The following is a 24,138-nucleotide window of genomic DNA, read 5'->3' on the forward strand; positions in this document are numbered from 1 at the left end:
GTGCGGGCTTTGCTAGATTGAAAATAGTGCCGAGTACGACTGTGTTTTAATATTTGATCTATTTCGTTAAAGGCAATATAGCACGTGGAAAGTCGACATCGCAGAGCAGCGAATTGCAAGGATATGGTGGTCCCTTTCCATCTGACAAAGCTGTCGATGGCACCACTGACCAAACGTTGGAGCATGGAAGTTGTACGCACACAGGCGACACGACGTCCACAGGAGAATGGTGGCGTGTTGACATTAATACCACATTGGAGATTAAACGGATGAGAATATATCTCCGTAATGAAAGTGAGTTTGACACATGTTTAAATAATATACATCCTGTTCAAGAGGTGGGGGACATGCGTGTACCAACAGGAGTACCCGCTCGTTGCGTTCTTTAGCCGTGGCAGGATCCTAAGCCCCATCCCCGAATATTACACAATTAGCTGCTTTCTTAAGAGATTTCATGGTTTGTTGTTGAACGCCCACTAAGCAATATTCAATTTATATGACGTCAGTCTGTAAATACATTAATTTGACATCATGAGCATCGAACTCCACAATTCGGATGCGAAGACATGCATCAAGTAAGTCATACATATGATATAAAGTCATGTCTTATGTAACCCAAGGAATGTCTTGAACATATATCACATCACACTATTACTCGCATTGTTCTACAAATTGTGCTTGTTCAGACGCCATAGTTCGAAATTCATAATATGTACAATTATCAACATCAAAAGGATAAATCCCAACATGCATGTATGTCGCTACAATACCACCAGGACCTAATCAGGGTTACACATTATACCTATACACATTTTGTATTATCACATAATGTTTGTTGTTCACATAACGTGTGTAGTCACAGCATCGATCTGCACAATTTGATTGCAATGACATGCATAAAGCAAGTCAGCAATTCTGACCCTCGATCCTGTTACTTGCCTTTTACTACAGGCATTGGTTGCTGAAGACCTCTTTTAACCCGGATCTAACCCGGGTTTTGTAAGAGAAGTTAAGTAGGTGAACGCAGTCTGACCACACAGACTATGTACATACATTTGATATGTGGTGAATTCGTATTCTTATACAATTATCAACACGAGAAGAATAAATACCAACATGTGGAATTTATATCACAACATATACATGTACCACAGGGCCTTATCGGGGCTACACATTATACCTATACACATCTTGTATCATCACATAATGTTTGTTGTTCACAGATACTGACCGCAACTCTGGCCTTCAGGTGAAGGTTGGTGACCAGCTGTGTTACACATTGCCCACAGACAACAGACAACAGACTGTTTTAAATATAGACTGTGGCGAAGCTTTGAGTGGTTCATCTGTAAAAATAAGTGTCGATGGACCCTACCTGACATTATGTGAGGTGCAGATATTCCGTGAGTAGTCATGCTGACATGTTATTTTCCTTATTTGCAATACATATTATTATTTTATAGCATTAAATAAAAACATCGGAATATAAACACGAACATAGGATATGATAACGAGAGCTGTCTTTAAATAATAATACTATAAGTAACGGATAGAGGTTTAATGACAGTATTGTATCAGGGTATAAAAGGACAGTTGCGAGAACAAAGAATGAGGCTAAGAAACCGTTCCATTTATCCCGATAAAGTTATGTCACAACTCCCCCGTCTCAAAGCACAGCCAAATACGCAGCTTCCATGCCTAGCATATGAGCGTCTATAGTGAACAGTTCGCTCCTGTCACTTTCAACTATTGTGTTTACATGCAGCCCAAACAGCACTGACGTATAAAGTGTATTAGTTGGAGTAAATAATCAGGATATATTTATTCTACATGGGTCCAAAATGACAAACGCCTATTGGATCAGATTCATTAGGTGTTCTCTGATTTGCATCTCATAGTATGTGTGCTTGTAGAGTGCAGCGATGGGTGGTTTGGAGATGACTGAGACAAGCAGTGTCAGTGTCAGGATACAACTGAAGTATGTGACAAGGAGACTGGCAACTGTAGGAGTGGATGTGCTGCCGGGAAACAAGGTCAAGCGTGTCAGCAAGGTATGACAGAATGTGAAATTAGGAAATCGTCCATCTGGTAAATATTTAAATTGAGTATAAACGTGATTCTAAATTTATTTGTATTGAAGAAATATTGTCTGTACACTCAGAAAGCTTTGTTGATGTGATTTTTCAAATGGCTTAAGGAACACACACTTCAGAATATACTTATTTAATGTCCTTGTATGTGTAATGTATATTGTAGAATGCAACAATGGTTGGTTTGGATCTGACTGTAACAAGCCGTGCCAATGTCTAACTGCATCTGACGCGTGTAACAAGGAGACTGGCCACTGTAGTAGTGGGTGTGCTGCTGGGAAACAAGGTCATGGATGCCAGGAAGGTTTGACAAACGTCTATTTGTACCCATTATATATCTGTTACAGTCTGATGAAAATATATCCATTCACAAGCAGCGTCAACTGATGCCATATAGGTAATCGTTGAAAGCATTTATTTCGTATTTAATGGATTATGTAAATGTAGTCATCAATACAAGTTTTCCTTCTTAAAAGCAGCGATTATAAATTGTAACACAAAAGTAGGTATGTTCTCTGATCTGATTGAGACGTGTTTATATCTACCTATCCATACAGATTGTAGCCAACATCATTATGGGGTCAACTGTTCCTCCACTTGTGGTCAGTGTAGCGGGTGGTCCGACTGTAAGAAGGATGATGGAACATGCACACAAGGATGTCAGCAGGGTTACAATCCCCCTTTGTGTAAAAGTAAGATGTTATTTTATACATAGTCGGAAAGATACAATGAATTCTGCTTTTAGCTGAAATTTGTAATGATTGTGAAAATGAATGTTTTCGCTTCTATCAACTGCGTTTGAAATGCCTGGTGTCTTCTGTTAGGTTGTGGGTATAAGCGGTGGTGTTTGGTGTTGTGTGTAACACCTACCTAGCATCATTCTTACTATAATGTTAGAAGATCCGTCTGTATTTTTATAGATATCAATCTTTATTGTTTGGTCTCATGTAAAACACTATGGAGATGATCTCCAAAACAATGTCATTTCATTTCAACAACTATTACGCACATGTAAGTTTATTTGGTAGCTGCCAAACGAGATACAGAGATACGGGACATTCTGTTTCAGAGTCGCATTGCATACACCCCAACCTGAAATGGTGTCATCAACATAAACATAAACTTTCCTCTAGTTTCTAATTTAAAGGGGGCACGGGTGGCCCAGTCGTCTAAGGCGCCGCGATTCGCTGTGCAGAGTTGCGTCCCTTGGGCACGCATGAAACCTATAATTGTGGGTTCGAATCCCGGTTCGCCCCAATCATGTGTATAGGTTTGTCAGCACCATACTCGTGCTCGTGGGTTTCACTGAAGTGGTAAACGTCTGAGACCTGCATCACTTCGGGTTTTCCTCCCACATTAAGCTGACACGCCTTGATATAACTGGAATACTGTTACTGTTAGCGGCGTTAAACCCAACCAACTCACTCACTCAATTCTAATTTAAAACTGAAAGAAGAATAATCACGTGCGAAACGTGGAAGGTATAAATAGTAAAGATACAGTCTGGATATCCCAAAGTTACCCCTAGTGGAACCCAAAGTGATGTGACTAAGCTGGATAGGTTCCCCTTCGGATTCAATCTGTTCCCCTGATTATTATGGATGCATGTGTGTACATGAGGTTGACACTATCCAAACATTTTCCTTGACGCATGGTGGATTGGAAATGTCATGCTACGTTTCATACCCTTTCTCTCTTTACATGACATGTGGTTGTTCTGAAATTGAAGTTCTCTAAATGTCCCAACACATTGTGTGTATATTATATGTTTATTTCATAGTTATAACATTACCTGAATGTTTAAGAGCTACCATGGTCTTAACATATGATAAGTCTAGATTGCGATTTATGTAAGTGGCCCTTATTGGTGTGTGTGTGTGTGTGTGTTTACCATTCCCTGCATTTATAACCAGTAGGATGAACATACCTATTTCCAAAATTAACCGAATAATACCTTACTCCTATCTCCATACGTCATATGTGCCTGGTTTGTATTGGTCCAAGTGTACATCACAATGTGGCCAAGGTCGGAACAAAGCTTCTTGTAACACGGTATATGGGGATGTGGTTTTTGGTGTCAAACTGGATATCAGAGGCCACTGTGTCAAAGGATATACAACTCACATTTTGATTACAAACACCAATGACACAGCTGCACTGTGCTAAAAGACACGTAATTATCCACATGCGTATATCACAAATATGTTCACTGCACAATTAAAACAGTGGTTTTGAACATGTACTGAACATGTATTTTCTTCATTCTGTTACAGCTTGTGCTCCTTGGTACTATGGGTCCACGTGTACAAGTTGTGGCCGCTGTCAGAACACTGCTGCTTGTAACCTGACAAATGGAAGATGTGATTCTGGCTGTCAAACTGGATATCAGTATCCACTGTGTCAAGGTAGCTGTATCTTACATTTAGATTACATTCACAACGTAACTGAACTAGTCCGCGCTATGATTAGAAAATTACACATTATATACAAGTAGGATATACATGCACGTGAACACCTTTGATCCATTTGAAAATCTTCTCACTCTTTCTCAATCCAGACCAATCCGTATAGTTTAGCTGAGCATCAAGAAGGAAATATGGAGTACCAGATAGTGAGACAATGCATGATTCATGCAATGTGTCTCTCAATATGTTGTATATCGGTTTATATCAAATCTTGATTTGATTTTAAATTAAAGAAATGTATGCACGGCATAATTGCCTTACCGGCTCATTGCAGTGTATTTTAGAAACATTGTTGAGATGATGTTTTACTGACAAAGTCGTATCCTGATACAACTTGTGTTTCTGGTTATTATGGAAACCCGTGTACAAGATGTGGCAACTGTCTGAACAAAGCTGCTTGTAGTCAGTATGTGACATGTGGTAATGGGTGTCAAACTGGACATCAGAGTTCATTATGCAAATGTATGTCTAACCTTATAATGTCATTACAACGAATGTTAAATGGTACCAGTTACATCTTCAATGAATGTTAATGACAATGCATTCTATTGTATCAAAAGATTTAAGCATAAGTTTACCAGCTGTTTTGATTGTTTATAGACCTATGGAGTGTCTTAATCGTCCAAGTAGCTTTCACAATGTTTCAAAAAGGCAATTACAATCTACATCAGCCAAGCAGCTCAGAGAAGAAGATGTGATTATAACATCGCGATGGGTAGTTTCATCCTTTCATGCAGCCTTTAAACATAATCGTCTTCTATTCAGTGTGTGAAGTTCACTTCTACGGACCTACCTGCCAAGGTTGTGGACAATGTAAGGACGATTCCCCATGTTCTGTGCTTAATGGGACATGTTTGACTGGCTGTAAACCTGGATACGAACCTCCACTGTGCAACACAGGTAACATATTTTATTTCATCTGAAATGAATATATGAAAAAGTAGTGATTACATAACACATGAAAATAGATACACTACAGTGGCATCACACTGTCAGTTCCAATTTGTACTCTACACACAGCATGTCCGGCTGGTTTCTACGGGTCGCCCTGTAGGCAGTGTGGACACTGTCAGGACAACACCAACTGCTCCAGGCAAGATGGGACATGTTCTACTGGGTGTGAGGCTGGATATCAACGCCCGCTGTGCCATGACAGTATGTAACAACATAGACACATTCTATCCCGACTTTGTGGAGAACTTGAACTTACTTGCTTTACATATATGTTGGTTATTGTAGTGTCTGCAGGGCGATCTTTCGCACGTAATCGAATTTATGCCTGTGATATCATATAATGAAACGTCTCAGAATACAACTTATCTTTCATTGACACAGTAACATATCTTATTTCATCTGGAGTCAATATATTAAGAAGGAGTGATTAGGTCATACATGCGTATGGAAATAAATATATTATATTGGCATCACAAAGTCAGTTCCAATTTGTACTTACTGATACACAACATTAAGGTTTAATGTAGGTTTGTGATACACGTTAAACATGATAAGGGAAGATCATTCCTACACAGTAATAAGTATTCCCCTTTCTGCATTTTATATGGTTATTCTATTCCATTTTAAAAGAGTGTCCAGACACATTTTATGGAGTGAACTGTTCGTTAAGTTGTGGCCAGTGTCGTACATCAACAACTTGTCACCATGTGAATGGAAGCTGCCTTGAAGGGTGCAGCAAAGGTTACAAAGAACCTTTGTGTAAAGGTAATAATATAGCAACATTATCTCAAATAAATGACATGTGTAAATTACGTTTCTTTTCATGTTGTACAGACACTAAAATGGAAAATAAGAATGACATGTTTGGAGCTTAAATAAAGAAAACTCGATCATCCATCACTCTTTCCTACTCAGCAGCACTGACCTTCATCCTGAAGCCTTGTTTGATGGTGATTTTACCGGATGGAATGAAACGTTATATGTAGAGTTTCATAAACACATGCTATGAAATAGTTAGAATCGTACAATGGACAGCGATTTCTCATGATTATGGCAAGAGTTTTCTCACATATATTTGAGTAATGACACAATTCCTTCAGTGCAAAATCATACTTTTAAGGAGCACCATATATACGTTTCTATTGTGTAAACAACTGTCAAAGACCAGATACGTTTCACTAAAAAGCCAAGAGAGTGTAACAAACAAATCTAAAGCGTCTATGGAAGAGAATAACCAGTCATTATTATCCGCCGAAACAGATTCCATTTGGCGTGAAGGGCAAAATAGCTGTGAAAATTATACGAATGGATCAGTGAAACTAAGTGATGAGACCGGGTGTTCGCAGGGATATTGCTCAATGCCTATAGTCATATTCAAAGACCAGAGATCCTGCCCAATATTCTTGTTGATTATCTTAATCACACTTGAGCTTAATGTTAACCCAATGTGCACCATTAAACCTCTTACAATATGCAGCCTTGTAACCTGACGAATGGGAGATGTGATTCTGGCTGTCAAACTGGATATCAGTATCCACTGTGTCAAGGTAGCTGTATCTTACATTTAGATTACATACACAACGTAACTGAACTAGTCCGCGCTATGATTAGAAAATTACACATTATATACAAGTAGGATATACATGCACGTGAACACCTTTGATCCATTTGAAAATCTTCTCACTCTTTCTCAATCCAGACCAATCCGTATAGTTTAGCTGAGCATCAAGAAGGAAATATGGAGTACCAGATAGTGAGACAATGCATGATTCATGCAATGTGTCTCTCAATATGTTGTATATCGGTTGATATCGAATCTTGATTTGATTTTAAATTAAAGAAATGTATGCACGGCATAATTGCCTTACCGGCTCATTTAATGTTAACCCAATGTGCACCATTAAACCTCTTTCAATATGCAGCCTTTAAACATAATCGTCATCTATTCAGTGTGTGAAGTTCACTTCTATGGACCTACCTGCCAAGGTTGTGGACAATGTAAGGACGATTCCCCATGTTCTGTGCTTAATGGGACATGTTTGACTGGCTGTAAACCTGGATACGAACCTCCACTGTGCAACACAGGTAACATATTCTATTTCATCTGGAGTGACTATATGAAAAGTAGTTAATACATAACTCATGAAATAAATACATTATAGTGGCATTACACTGTTAGTTCCAATTTGTACTCTACACACAGCATGTCCGGCTGGTTTCTACGGGTCGCCCTGTAGGCAGTGTGGACACTGTCAGGACAACACCAACTGCTCCAGGCAAGATGGGACATGTTCTACTGGGTGTGAGGCTGGATATCAACGCCCGCTGTGCCATGACAGTATGTAATAACATAGACACATTCTATCCCGACTTTGTGGAGAACTTGAACTTACTTGCATGTGTTGGTTATTGTAGTTTCTGCAGTGCGATTTTTCGCACTTAATCGAATGCATGCCTGTGATATCATCTAATGAAACGTCTCAGAATACAACTTATCTTTCATTAACACAGGTAACAAATCTAATTTCATCTGGAGTCAATATATTTAAAAGTAGTGATTAGGTCATACATGTAAATAAATATATTATATTGGCATCACAATGTCAGTTCCAGTTTGTACCTACTGATACACAGCATTATGGTTTGATGTAGGTTTGTGATACACGTTAAACATGATAAGGGAAGATCACTCCTACATAGTAATAATTATTCTCCTTTCTGCATTTTATATGGTTATTCTATTCCATTTTAAAAGAGTGTCCAGACACATTTTATGGAGTGAACTGTTCGTCAAGTTGTGGCCAGTGTCGTACGTCAACAACTTGTCACCATGTGAATGGAAGCTGCCTTGAAGGATGCAGCATTGGTTTCAAAGAACCTTTGTGTAAAGGTAATAATATAGCAACATTATCTCAAATATATGACAAATGTGTAAATTACGTTTCTTATCATGTTGTACAGACACTAAAATGGAAAATAAGAATGACATGTTTGGAGCTTAAATATAGAAAAACTCGATCATCCATCAATATATCCTACTCAGCAGCACTGAACTTCATCCTGAAGCCTTGCTTGATGGTGATTTTACCGGATGGCCCACCGATGGGGCATGAAACGCTTTATAGAGAGCTTCATAAGCACATGCTATGAAATAGTGGGAATCGTACAATGGACAGCGATTTCTCACGGTTATGGCAAAAGTATTGTCACTTATATTTGAGTAATGACACAATTCCTTAAGTGCAAAATCATACTTTCTAGCGGCACCATATATACGTTTCTATTGTGGTAACAACTGTCAAAGACCAGATACGTTTCACAAAAAAACCATGATAGAAATACTTGAGATCCTGCTTAATACCAATACTCATGCAGATTATCTTAATCACACTTAAGTTGATATGGAATCAATTCCACACAAAATGTTATGTCATTTGAATTAAAAATAACTGTCTGCTGACTGACATTGAATGTTTCATATTGTGACCTGCGTCATTAAATCTCTCAGAACATCTGGTTTCAGAAAGTGTGTCATTAAGCCTCTCACAATATCCTGGCTTTAGAATGTGCGTCATTAAGCCTCCCACAACATCTACTTTCAGGATGTGCATCATTAAACCTGTCACAACATCTGCTTTCAGAATGTGCGTCATTAAACGTCTCACAACATCTGCTTTCAGAATGTGCGTCTTTAAACGTCTCACATCTGATTTGAGAATGTACGTCATTAAGCCTCTCACAATATCTCCTTTCGGAATGTGCGTCATTTAGTCTCTCACAACATCTGCTTTCAGAATGTGCGTCATTACGCCTCTCACAAAGTCTGCTTCAGAATGTGCGTCATTAAGCCTCTCACAACATCTACTTTCAGAATGTCTGTCATTAAGCCTCTCACAACAACTACTTTCAGAATGTCCGCAATTGAGCTTGTTACTACACCTGTTACTACACCTACACAGGTCATTAAACCTCTCACAACATCTGCTTTCAGAATGTGCGTCATTAAGCCTCTCACAACAACTACTTTCAGAATGTGCGTCATTAAACCTCTCATTACATCTACTCTCAGAATGTGCGTCATTAAGCCTCTCACAACATCTATTTTCAGAATGCACGTCATTTAGCCTCTCACATCTGCTTTCACAAGACTATAGTTTCAGAATGTGCGTCATTTAGCCTCTCACATCTTCTTTCAGAATGTGCGTCATTACGCCTCTCACGTCATATACTTTCAGAATGTGCGTCATTATGCCTCTCACAACATCTACTTTCAGAATGTGCGTCATTAAGCCTCTCACATCTTCTTTCAGAATGTGCGTCATTACGCCTCTCACATCATATACTTTCAGAATGTGCGTCATTATGCCTCTCACAACATCTACCTTCAGAATGTGCGTCTTTAAGCCTCTCACAGCATCTGCTTTCAGAATATGAGTCATTAACCCTATCACAACATCTACTTTCAGAATGCACGTCATTTAACCTCTCACAACAGCTTTTTTCAGAATGTGTGTCATTACGCCTCTCACAACATCTACTTTCAGAATGTGCGTCATTACGCCTCTCACAACAACTACTTTCAGAAAGTGCGTCATTACGCCTCTCACAACATCTGCTTTCAGAATGGGAGTCATTAAGCCTATCACAACATCTACTTTCAGAATGCGCGTCATTTAACCTCTCACAACACCTGCTTTCAGAATGTGCGTCATTAAGCCTCTCACAACAACTACTTTCAGAATGTCCGTCATTAAGGCTGTTACTACACCTGCTTTCAGAATGTGCGTCATTTAACCTCTCACAACATCTGCTTTCAGAATGTCCGTCATTACGCCTCTCACAATATCTACTTTCAGAATGTGCGTCATTAAACCTCTCATTACATCTACTTTCAGAATGTGCGTCATTACGCCTCTCACAACATCTGCATTCAGAATGTGCGCCATTAAGCCTCTCACATCCTCTTTCAGAATGTGCGTCATTAAGCCTCTCACAACATCTGCTTTCAGAATGTGCGTCATTTAGCTTCTAACATCTGCTTTCACAAGACTCTAGTTTCAGAATGTGCGTCATTACGCCTCTCACATCTTCTTTCAGAATGTGCGTCATTACGCCTCTCACATCATATACTTTCAGAATGTGCGTCATTATGCCTCTCACAACACCTGCTTTCAGAATGTGCGTCATTACGCCTCTCACAACATCTGCTTTCAGAATGTGCGTCATTAAGCCTCTCACAACAACTACTTTCAGAATGTGCGTCATTTAACCTCTCACAACACCTGCTTTCAGAATGTGCGTCATTACGCCTCTCACAACATCTGCTTTCAGAATGTGCGTCATTAAGCCTCTCACAACAACTACTTTCAGAATGTGCGTCATTTAACCTCTCACAACACCTGCTTTCAGAATGTGCGTCATTACGCCTCTAACGTCATATACTTTCAGAATGTGCGTCATTATGCCTCTCACAACATCTGCTTTCAGAATGCGCGTCATTTAGCTTCTCACATCTGCTTTCACAAGACTCTAGTTTCAGAATGTGCGTCATTTAGCCTCTCACATCTTCTTTCAGAATGTGCGTCTTTACGCCTCTCACATCATATACTTTCAGAATGTGCGTCATTATGCCTCTCACAACATCTGCTTTCAGAATGTGCGTCATTACGCCTCTCACAACATCTGCTTTCAGAATGTGCGTCATTAAGCCTCTCACAACAACTACTTTCAGAATGTGCGTCATTAAGCCTCTCACAATATCTGCTTTCAGAATGTGCGTCATTAAGTCTCTCAGAACACCTACTTTCAGAATGTGCGTCATTACGCCTCTCACAACATCTGCTTGCAGAATGTAAGTTATTAAGCCTCTCACAGCAACTACTTTCAGAATGGGCGTCATTTAGCCTCTCAAAACAACTTCTTTTAAAATGTCCGTCATTGAGCCTGTTACTACACCTGTTACTACACCTACACAGGTCATTAAACATGTCGCAACATCTACTTTCAGAATGTGCGTCATTGAGCCTGTTACTACACCTGCTTTCAGAATATGCGTCATTAAACCTCTCACAACATCTGCTTTCAGAATGTGCGTCATTACGCCTCTCACAACATCTACTTTCAGAATGTGCGTCATTAAACCTCTCATTACATCTACTTTCAGAATGTGCGTCATTACGCCTCTCACAACATCTGCATTCAGAATGTGCGTCATTAAGCCTCTCACAACATCTTTTTTCAGAATGCGCGTCATTTAGCCTCTCACATCTGCTTTCACAAGACTATAGTTTCAGAATGTGCGTCAATTAGCCTCTCACATCTTCTTTCAGAATGTGCGTCATTCCGCCTCTCACAACATCTACTTTCAGAATGTGCGTCTTTAAACCTCTCACAACATCTGCTTTCAGAATGTCAGTCATTAAGCCTATTAAACCTCTCACAACACCTGCTTTCAGAGTTGCGTCATTTAGTCTTTCACATCTGCTTTCAGGTTGGGGGGTGGGGGGGGGGGGGGGGGGGGGGGGGTGGGGGTGGGGGGGATGGTGGCATCTTCCAAAAATGCTCCGTTACACATGTACACCCTCTAAGAAGGGTTACGACCAAATCTGGCAGGTAATGTATGAGGATTGACTTCAAATATTTTAAGAATACCTTGCACAATCAATAAGCCATTTATACATACATAATTGTACCAGTGTCAGCCAGTAAACAAACAGGAATACCGAATGATGGTATGAAGAAAAACTGATTCCCTAACAGTTTCATAAAAAAATCAGCCTTCACATTTTCATGGATATAGAGTGTGTCAACAACACCTATGGAGAAAACTGCCAGTATCCCTGTGGCAATTGTCTTAATGGGACGTGTCAGCCATCCAATGGCTCATGCATACTTGGTTGCGAGGAAGGCTACAAGGGCGATTCCTGCAAACGTGAGTAGATCAACAGCTTTAGGTATTTAACAATTTTCCACTTCTTTATGCTAGACGTTAATAAAGACATTTGATATTATTTATTTGTGACCGAAATTGTTTTGGAATATCAATACATCTTTGACCTTTGCCAATATCTTTCATAGTCTACCCCGAAATGAAATAGATATATTAAACTTAACCGCACGTAACACCTTAATAACTCACTCATGAACCAAAGCATGAAACTGTTTTTGACTTTTTAATATTATAGTGTCTACAAGCTCTCAAAGGGGCGACGGTTCCATGGCCAGTTCTACAGTTTGGGCAATAAGTGGGGCGGCAGTAGCTATACTAGTTGCAGTGATCATTGTAGTCCTGTAACATCTTATATTCATGAGAAAGGAGTCTCTTACCTTGCGGTTGATTCCACAACAGAGTAGGTCCCAAGTACCTAAGGCAGCATACAATGTGGATAGGCATGAATCCGAACATCTTGCCTTCAGTCACCCGCTTGCCAGACTCAATGTTTTACAGATCGTGACGTATAGCCGGAATATTGCTTACTTTGATGTCAAGCAATATTCAGTCACACAACCACTGAAGCATATATGGAAGGTTTTACTTGAATATACACAACGGAACACACTATGACAAAATAAACATTATGAAAGTTGTTTGGCATTGCACATTGTACCACACTTCTAAAAGACGTTTATGCAATGAGTATTAGTTCTACGGAAACTATCTTTAATTGTACCAACATGTACATACACATTAAAACAGGGGATGGTTTATGTTCCAGAAGACGTAATATGAAGTCTCAACAAGAGGAAAATACAATTTCTCTAGGTAAAGTAAAAGGTGTGTCCTAACATGTTAGTACTACGGTTATGAACTATTATTCTCGTTTTAGAATTTTCCCTTTTTTTTTCGCAAATCAGGAACCACAATTTGCTCGCACTGATGATCATGCTATGCTTTATCTCTGTCTATATCAGGAGTACCTAACACCGAATGTGATAGAAATAATTACGATTTAAGAGTGACAACGTCGTGTCGCGTGTGTTTCAATACAACCATGACACATAGGGTATAAGTATACGTACATAGTCAATACATCAGACACCCTATTTAGTATATCTTTTTAAAGGCATTTACCTGAAATGAGCAAGATGTTGCATTAATATCTTATTGCTCTTGTTTAAGGTGAGAAGGACGCTCCTGCTGCAGGTAAACCTGCGCTACCTGAAAAGCCTGCGAAGAAACCAAAACCTCCTGCAGACAACGTGTACGAGAACTCGGAGCCATACTACAACGTCGTCCCAGCTCCTGTGTCCCTGGACAGGCTCAAGCAGTACGTCAGGGACAGAGTGACGGGCGTGGGATTCGAACACGAGTACAAGGTAGGGCGTGGTTAAATTGATAAATACAACTGTAAGCTAAAGTAAAGACATGCCTCTTTAAAGGCACATGTTCATTCGTTTCGCAAAGGAGTGGTGTTATAATGGCGTTATTCTTTCGTTATAACAGAGGAAAGTATGTAAATCCCTAACTATTTTGCCAATCGAAATCTTACCTTAAAGGTTACCTTCATGTTTTGTATATGGCATTGTCAACATGAATATACATATTATCAGTAAGGTATAGAAGGATGAATTCTTTCGAGACGTAAAAACTGCGAACACCTGGTATCATTACTGATTATCAGTGATCCATTCGCATAGTTTCCACAGTTATTTTGCCCTTTACGCCAAATTGAATCTGTTTCGGAGGAGAATCAAGAGTAGTTATAGCATTGATGTTTTATATTTTCAGCTACTCCGTTACGGAATACACGGAGCTCATGTCGAAGGTAGAAAACCTGAAAACAAAAAGAGGAACCGTTTCTTGGAACTATTTCCATGTAAGTTTTAGTGAAATAATAATGTACATGAAAGAGCCCATTATTGGCGTACATGTACGTTTTGGGGGTATTGTTTTACAATGAATCGTGTGTGCTGCAATCTACTGGTTAATAAAATCAATAACTAAATAGGATTTTAACCTCGTTTGAAAACTTGCTCTATTTCATACATCACATGCTCACTTACACCCTCAAATCTGAAAAGAAAACGATCATCAGATCCGTATTTGTCATAGTTGCACTTCCGGGTATATTTACTTTTACTCTGTTCTAAAGAAGATATCATATATATGTCCTGCTACATAGGTAGATGTCACAGTCATACGTAAATCAAAGTTTCAGGATTTCAGCTCATACGTTCGGGGTGATTTATATATGATTGGTAGAATAAACATATTGACTGGCCTCATATTCATATTTGCCTCATGCAGCGAACAGGAATGTTCATTTTGAAAATGCTGATTTTGCTATACAAAATGAATTTATTATTCAATTTCCTTGATGATGTGACACTAGTATTCTAAATAGCGTCTCTATTAAAAACATGTTTATTGAGTAGATATCATCGTGTGTGTGTGTGTTTCGTCATATGAAAACATATCCTAATTTCTCTTTTGAACAGATGACGATAGTCGCGTTGTTCTGATGCCAGATGGTGATGCCACATGGGACTATATCCACGCCAGCTACATAACTGTAAGCCACACTTAATCAAATGGTTAGCTAATCCTGTATGTATATTATTCAAATCTGCCCCTTGCAAATAAAAGAGTGAGGGAAAAATAATTTTGTATAATGTGTTTGTCATCTGTAACTGCTCAATACGTGTGTTTGTTTCAGGGCTTCTCCGAATCCAGTGTGTTCATTGCTGCACAAGGTATATGTCTTGAACGTTATTATATGTTTGGTAGATAGATTATTGGTTCCTCTATAACACATATACAACACTATTGCTATATCATTTCCTTCATTGCAAGCCTACAAAGTGGATCTGTCAACAGTTATATTTACATACATGATTTTGGATGACCGCCTCTGTTTATTTGTTTGTTGCTAAAGCCACACCCAACACTATTCCAGCTATATCACGGCTGATCGAGTGTGGAACAGACAATCCAGTGATTGACATCATGAGCATCGATCCACACAAATGGGAAATGATGACATGCATCAGCCAAGTCAGTGAGACTCACTACCCGATGCCGTTAGTCGCCTCTCACGACAAGCATGGGTTCCTGGAGACCTGTTCCAGCCCGGCAGATCTTCACGCTTAGGCCTCCTCTTACTCGGAATTCCAGAGTCATTCCTTTCTTTATTACTCATGGACACACACCATTTTCAAATCTAAAGGTTGAAGTAATCTCATGGTCGTGGTAATTATATTCCAGGACCAAACCCTGTCACTGTGAACGATTTCTGGAGGATGGTTTGGCAGGAAAACGTATCGATAATCATCATGCTAACTAGAGTCATGGAACTAAACAGGGTAAGAGGAAGTAAAGAGCGTACTTGAACACATTCTTTTTGTAATAATCTATGATGGAAACAAGCGTTTTGGGCCCTTTACCTTCCCCCTTCCCTCGAGGTACCTTGGCATACTTGTTGAGAGCCACTTTAAATTTAGAATCGGAGGCGCATAAGTGATTTTTTCATATGTTCATGTTTTAATGTTATAGCATGAAATTCTGCAGGCAAGGTGTTAACAATGCACATAACCATATCCCCCTTTCTTTTCAGAAAAAGTGCGAACAATACTGGCCTGCCGGGAAGGAACAGAAGATGTGTGGTCGCATTGTTATCAAACCACTTTTGGATACAGTCAGGGCGGACTTTACCATCAGAAAATACAGTGTTCACCATTCTACGAAAGTAGGTCCTTTGGTCCTGCACGATACTGGAGCACATGTTGCACATATGGTGTATCCACAGGCAGATTTGGTCGTAGGGAACTGTGAATAAAATCCTGTGATCAGAGTGATAACAGTGTAACGCTTTGAGCATGCGTGTGTTGAAATATAGCGCAATGTAAGTGGTAGTTTATAATAATTACTATATAGTCGGAATCGTACTCTGCTTTTAGCAGATATTTCTTGCTATTGAAAGGGGTTTGTCACTTTTATCATTTTTGTTATATGTACTGAAAATTGGAAGTCGGAGTTGTGCAATATGTTGTTATCGGAATTGACACTTCCTCCATTTCATATGAGACATGTAGATCTGTTTCATTTAATATGTTATTTCTAGCCCTCTGACAAAAGGACAGTGACACAGCTTCACTTCACGTCCTGGCCTGACCACGATGTTCCTTCTGCGCCGGCTCTGGTCGGCTTCTGGAAGCAGTACAGGAGTCTGACATCATCAGAGGAGGACATTACCGGACCTGTTGTAGTTCACTGCAGGTATGTTGCCTGTGACTTTTCCAAGATATGATTGCACTTTCAAATAGAAACAAAATACCTCTAGCCATTCAAGTGGCACCGTTTGAAGTCCTCCACAGTGATACCCGTGTCCAGAGGATGTCTAAAGACCCTTTATACCTTCATATGTATCCAGCATACCCAGTGATATACAGTCGGATACACTGATCCTTTCACTTTTACATATTCTTTTTACCTATATCATGTAATCCTCATTTTAAAGATTTAAACATTTTTTGACAGCAAACCAAACCATGCTTAATATAAGACGGGATGTGTGTAGGCATTTTCATCTTTTTCTACAACATACTGTGCCTTAATTTACTGTACTATAATGATATCGTATAACTGCATTATTGCCATGTAAACTTGGGAAACGTATCTGAGAAATGGAGGATAGGGGTAGGTTAAGACGTTTCTCTAATATGTGATCCCTTATCATCACTGATCTCCGAGTACTCCACCTTCACATATAATTCGTGCTGTTGTTTCTCTTTTTGATCTACTGTGTATCTGATCTCCAAATGACTCACCTGCATATCTGACTTGCTGGCAACGTATTTTTTATGTTTTCAGCGCTGGCGTTGGACGTACGGGGACGTTCATTGCGCTCGACAACCTCTTTGACGAAGCCGAGTCTCTGAACAAAGTAAACGTGTTCTCGTGTGTGTCCAAGATGAGAGAGGCTAGGATGAACATGGTGCAGACTGTGGTAAGTCCAACCCGTTAAGAGGCTAAACATTATTGTTTGGTAGCATTATGACAATTATGTTACTTTTAAGTCATATATGATAACCACAAGTGACTACATTCTAATGACGACATTTGTTATATACACTTTTTGCATGTTTCCAGGAGCAGTACCGCTTTGTTCATGATGTTCTTCTTGAAGCTCTTGGTAGCAAGGGGACTTTTTATACCTCTGCTGAATTTGAGAAAACAATTGGAAGTGGTTTGACATATACCAGACATGAGGAGGCGGAGATCAGCAGGCAGTTTCAGGTACACCTAATGGGCCACGAAATATCTACACAAAAACAATGCTTCGTTATTGTGTTGTTGGAAGGTGTTCACTTGTCGCGGATCTGTGATATTGCTGTATTATTGCTAAAAGTGGTGTAAAACATACTCTCTCACTAATTTGTGTTCACCCGACCAGTAACATTTGCGTACATAATCTAAACAGCTTGAATGTGATGACGGAAATGACTGGAGGATTTAAGCTTTCAATTATTTATGTGACGTTTCGGTACAGATGCTAGTACCAAACACTTATGTCAGACATGGTTATATATCACACTTCACATCTACACAGAGACTAGCAACATAATTACACGTGGATCACACGTATACTGTCTATATATGTTTTTCTCTCATATCAATTTGTGACAAAGATGTGTGAGCTTTAAAGAACACTCCACACCGTACATTGCTTGTTTCCGCAGTCACTCAAAGCGATGCAGCAGGACGTAGATGATGATGCAGTGTCTGCAGCTCAACTCCCAGAGAACAGAAGCAAAAACAGGAATCAGGACATTGTACCAGGTGAAGTCAAGATAAAAATACTTCTACGTGTTGACATTTTATGAGTCAACGAGTCAATGTTAACATTTTGTCATAAGGACGAATTGGAACTTGTGTCGGTGAGCGGGCATTCCATCCACCGACATTAGGTATTAATAGTTGATATTATTTGTAAATAACACGCACCTTGTTCAAAATTTGAATCCACAAGATTGTACGTGCAATCGTCATACTAGATTTAAAATGTTTAGAAATAACAAACAAAGATATGCAATTCCAATTTCTGACACAAAATACACACTGCCTAATCTTTGTGACTGCGTCAGATGAATATAACATTATTCCATTTTAGGTTAGACTAACTCACAAAGACAAGGAGCAAGATTAAACTGACTAAGACGTCTCCATATTAACGAGAGAGCCATGAGTATTTATGTTCGTTCTTGCGTCGTAATCTTTGTTTAGATAGTCTGATATATACTACCACACTATCAGTGTTTAGTTTAGGGAACCCCCAAGATTACTTACCTTATCTTCTTTATGAAATAACAAATGTCCTTATTCTTTCAGCGAACAATGTTCGACCCTATCTTTCCACTCCCGTGCCAGGCCATAATGATTACATCAACGCAGTAGTGCTTCCAGTAAGTTGACTGCTGTCTTCTTTGCATCAGTAGAAATCATGAAATATCACATGGTAATAGTGTTTATCTGCAGGGATCTGTTTCAGTATTCATATTAATGTAGAAATCATTTGCCACTGTTTGTTTCATGCATGATAACGATGATCATTGTTTGATTTGTTTTGACTCCAGACTACCACACGTGCCCAAGGTATAATAGCAACCCAGACACCAGTGACACCGACTGTTGTTGACTTTTGGAGACTGGTGTACGATCACGACTGTTTCACCATTGTCTGTCTCGAAGACGATAAGGTTGGTATCGCACACAAGGATTTACTCTGCTTTTGTAAACATAGTGTTCAGTTGTGACATCAAACATGGGCATCAGCTCGTCACACTACACTGCAGAAGAAGTTGTCAACAGACACTGCTGCAAATGGCATGAGAGCCTAACAACACCCTTGCAGAAAGCCTAATAAAATGCGCGGTCAATAATTTGCGAACACTTCAGATCATTTTTGATTAATGTACCATCCAACGCTCCCTGTTTTTGTCCCTTATTCAGAATATGTTTATTTGAAGTAAACAAACGTAGCCTATACTATTTTGCAGTTCTTTCAAAATTCAAATATGGGACTTGTAATGCTATCAACACGTGCTTCATACACAATTTTAGTTGTGATTAATGAATTAAATAAATACTGTGGTTTCTTATAGCATCTTCTGTTTAGATATGTGGTTTTCAGTGGTGACGAGATTGCAGGTGATCATTGTGAACTACATATATGTCTTATATGAATTAATGGTAATCTCAGATGTGTATATTTTCGTATTCATCTCATAGTTAACCTTTCAGAGACTGTATCCCATGAAGGATCAAGTGTTGGAGATGGGACCTATCCGAGTCACACACAGCACAGAGGACACTACAAGAGACATCTTTACCATCGTTCAGATAACAGTAACACTGAATGAAGAGGTGAGACCTCATTCACCAGTCGACAAATCATATTGTGCCATATGAAAGCACATAATATTTAAGATGACATGATTGCATCATATCAGTTCATATCATTTATGTATCAGGAAGTCTGTGAGTGAATGTAGTTAACAACATTCTAGCTATGTCAGGGTGTACTGTAGATAATCGAGTCTGTCTTAGACAAACCCCTGACTGAAAACATGACCGACGCACAATCTCACTTAAATCAGAATTTGCTGCTTGGTGTGTTGGTCCAGTCTCATTCAATCAGATCTTAGTTTTCACTTCTGCGGAAGTAACGGGTCACATCAGACCAACCTTTCGCGAATTTTGACTGACCAATGGAATGACTTACAAGAGACGACATTAGCCAATCTGAAAGGGAGCTTTCTCATGCTTTGCAGCTTTAGTTTCAAACTGGCGGCTATGCTTTGAAACTTGTTTTGACAAATTCTCGATTAAAAATTTGAAAACGGAACAAATGAACATTCTGGAATGGCTAGTAGATGACCTAGATTGTCTGGATTCAGTAGTAAAACCCGTAACTGTCGTTTGGAATACCCAGTGTTAAATCTATGGAGCGTGCATGATCAGAAATCGCAGTCCAACAGTCTTTTACATGATCTTGTCGGCGACGCTCTGATTTGTCAGATAAAAGGTCTTTCTGACGTGACCCTTAATGAGATGTCAACAGATCCTTGTTTAGCGGAAGCGATAATGAAGATCTGGTTATAATGAGATTGGATCACACCACGCCCAATAGGAGTGACACCAATCTGTCAGTTCATAGAGCATTGCTACCCAATCTCCATTAAGGTTCTTTGTTAGGATAGGAGTATTCATGTACTACAATCTATCACTTTACATCGTGCATATTATATCAAACTTTTGATCGGACGTAAAGACTGAAGAATGCTACTTACATCAATATCAAGTTCCCTGTAATGTGTATGGTTTCCAGATCGATTCAAGTCGCCTGATCACAGTGTACAAGATGAAATCCCGCATCCCTGGGAGCACGGAAGCTATGCTGGAGTTCGTGAATGAGATCGACACTAAGGCTACTTCCGAAGACCACAAGACGCTTGTGTATTGTCCGTGAGTACAGATTCTGTTCTAAAGAACATGAATAGACCACAGCATTTGTAAGGTTAGTTCAAGACAAAAAAACGACACTCTTTGTTCAATCCTATGCCCCTGGTCTCGTTACAGTGACGGTGCCCGACTGTGTGGGGTGTTCTGCAACGTCCTCAACATCATCAGCAGACTCAGACTGGACAAAGAAGTGGACATCTACCTGACCATCCGGGAACTTCAGTGTATCAGACCCCAGTTTATCCAGTCGTATGTGAGTACTAAATACTTCTTCACCACAGCACCACATCCAATGCTCATTGTGACCTCACAAAAACAGTATGCAGAGGTCATAGTTATATACTGATTTGCTGACGAAACCTATTATCTTGTTATTTTATATTGCATTGAAAAACTTATTATTAAAAAAAATCCTTTTACATATTTCGTCATTAAACCACAGGACCAAATTGATTTGAACTACAGTGTGAGACTGCAGTACCCTATTTTTGCCTGTAGTCATAATCACAGCCTGTGTATTTAAGCTGCGGTGAATAAATCTTTAAGTATGTACATGAACCGCATGACATCAGCTCGCTGCTAACATTACTTTATTTCAGAGCTATTATTTCATTCCATAAAAATTGCCATATTTCGGATAGAAAGACGTTGAATAGAATAGCGTCAGTGTTGCGTACCGTTTTAAAATAATTAAGGTTCATATATACGTTATCTGTTCAGTTCCCCATCACTTCTGGATGAGCAGACGCCAACATGTATTATCTCTAGTTGTTATATTCTGTTGTTTTAGGATCAGTACAAGTTCTGTTACGACATGGTGAAAGAATACCACAGGGCTTCCAGTGTCTACGCCAACCTGTAACACGGGTGGGTCGACATGGATCTTAACCATATCGGTGGGAGGCTATTAAGTCAGTTTCTTATCACGTTATATTTGTTCTATTGACATAATTACAGTACTCCGTGTGTTCTCAGCTGTGCAACTGTTAAAATATATATATTCACCATGCACCTTCAGACAGACAAGGGCGTATTTCCGATGGGTGAAGTACCTCCTGATAACCCAATTACAGTGAAGTGAATTAATGTTATTTTTACGCCGCAGAGCAATATTCAAGATATATTATTAGACCCTGTATATGACAAAATCTGAACCAGGAAAATCCATGACAATAGTCACAAGCAATGATCCAAGAGAGAAGGGCAATATGACATACAATCAACTTTGCCGATGTTGCATGGGTCTATACATGACGGGTAATAAAATAGAATATTGTAACTTTTGAATGAAATAAGACACAGCCTCGTTGTAAACCACGGGGTGTCATGTAAAGCTATATGGCAGGGACAAAATAAATCATACAGAAACGTCATACACATATATGTCATTCAAAAAGTCACATCACAGACATTTTATAATGGAACACACTGCATCCTAAACGCACATGTCAGTTTCGGTTCGGATAGGTATTACAGGTTACTTGAAATGGGGTGCATGTGTATGTGACTGCTTGTACTAGTCCGGACTAAGGCCGATTTTATTAGTGCTAGCCACCTTAAATACCAATCCATAGTTACATATAAATACCCGACCCAGTCACAATATACAAGCCAATCAGTCCTTGTTTTATCCCCTAATGCCGAGCGCAGGCAGGGTAACAATAAGTACCATCTGTTAATGTCTTTTGGGTACGAAGCGGCCAGGGATCGAACCCCGGACCCTCCACTCTCTACCACCGGACCACAGAGGCCATCGATAAGTATATATAGAGGTTATCACGCGAGTATGTTTGGGGATGACAAATATCCTGCATTAGGAATAAACATTGTATTTAGAGAGGCTTGGCGAGCTAAATACATAGTGTTTATTCCTAATACACGTTAGTTACCATCCCAAAACACACAAGCGTGATAATCTCTTTATCATAAAATGTAATTGTTTAATTCTGTGCTTGAAAATAGCTTTCCATCTCCCACAAACATTACCGAAACTTTGCGAGTGTTCCTAGAATGCGGGCATTAATATTTATTACGTCACAGGGAAAATTATGTGTCAGTCGGACAATGACAGTAGCCAATATATTTCCGACTGAAATCTGTTTCTTATACAGTGGCGAAGCAACATGTACGCAAAACATCAATTGTTTTTACTTGCCTTTCGCGGCATTTCTTCGGTTTGTCCGCTGGAGTAACTGCCCTTTGTCAAAGGGAAGCTACACTATCCCTAGTCTATAAGACGTCACGATCACGTTCAGACGTTGTTGACAGTCGGCCTGTCCTGTCATAAGTGAGTGAGTGAGTATGGTTTGACGCCGCTTTAAGCAATATTCCAGCAATATCACGGTGGGGGACACCAGAAATGGGCTTCAAACATTCTACCCATGTCGCGCATAACGTTAAGAAGTACAGTCAGATGTACACACAGCGACAAAACGAAACAAGGTAACAATTCAAACATATTTCGGCCAAATCCAACTATTTTAATTTGTGGAAAAGGTTTCAAGCCACAGAAGTCTACAAGCACAGATATGGCTACTGATCCCGCTTGGCCAGGCCTAGGGCCCTCGCAAAGTTGTTTCGAAATTTATATCTCCAAAGTTGCCCAAACTTATAAAATGCCTAAGCTATGCCACAGTTAGACACTGATTTTCAGTATATCAGACTGTTCTTTTGACAATGATAGCAATTATCCCTGTAGTTTATCCAGATTCCCGATGGTTACTTCTGATTCGATCACCGATTGGCAAGGGCAACGCCATGTATGTTTATAAACACTGAAGGTAGTCCCTACTTTACCTTTGCTATTTGCATCCTTATCCGCATATGACCCTAACGGATATCGTTCTTTTATCGGTTGGCTTTATCCTGCCATATTGGGGTTATATTGTTGAGCAAGTCTATGTGGTTTAAACTCCCTGGGTTGTTGTTAAAATACATAAAACGTGAACGTTGTTAGAATGCATATGGCTGACAATGTTATCACACATAGATTAACCCATGCAATTCTGGTATCATAGTGTGTAAGATCATTATTTTGGTAGAGGTTATATTGTAGAGCAAATCTATGCGATTGAAATATCCTGAGCTGTTGTTAAAAAACATAAAACGTGAACGTTTCTAGAATGCTTATAGCTGACAATGTCACGACACTTAATTAACCCGTGCGATT

General features: G+C 39.4%; 1 pseudogene; it reads left to right on the plus strand.

Moving 5' to 3' along the window:
* LOC139461069 (receptor-type tyrosine-protein phosphatase alpha-like) overlaps positions 1-23,676 on the plus strand; it is a 31,689-nt pseudogene extending 8,013 nt beyond the window's left edge.
* The last annotated feature ends 462 nt before the right edge of the window (positions 23,677-24,138 follow it).

The sequence above is a fragment of the Haliotis cracherodii genome, unplaced genomic scaffold (genome assembly GCF_022045235.1).
Source record: "Haliotis cracherodii isolate W230 unplaced genomic scaffold, xgHalCrac1.p SCAF_14, whole genome shotgun sequence".
Lineage (NCBI taxonomy): Eukaryota > Metazoa > Mollusca > Gastropoda > Lepetellida > Haliotidae > Haliotis > Haliotis cracherodii.